We start from the raw sequence: 271 nt of genomic DNA, 5'->3' as shown, positions 1-271 counted from the left end.
GCCAGCCACTGGCTGGGAATACCCAAGTCCCGCCATCCCGTGGTCCTGCAACAAGGTCATCTCTGTGGAGAGCAGTGACCCAGGGACAGGTCCCCAACACTTGCTCCTCAGCACGCAGCACTCCATGATGTGAACCCCAGGGACACCCCCCACCCCGAGCCCTCATCCGGACCTCATGAGGCCGGACAACACCCCGCGGCTGGGGGGCCGGTGCGGGCATGGTGCAGCATGGTCGGCCTGTGTGTTGCTTGACGGCGAGGCGCTGGTGCCG

Source organism: Phaethon lepturus, unplaced genomic scaffold, assembly GCF_000687285.1.
Source record: "Phaethon lepturus isolate BGI_N335 unplaced genomic scaffold, ASM68728v1 scaffold41065, whole genome shotgun sequence".
Lineage (NCBI taxonomy): Eukaryota > Metazoa > Chordata > Aves > Phaethontiformes > Phaethontidae > Phaethon > Phaethon lepturus.
This window is presented reverse-complemented; position numbering follows the sequence as displayed.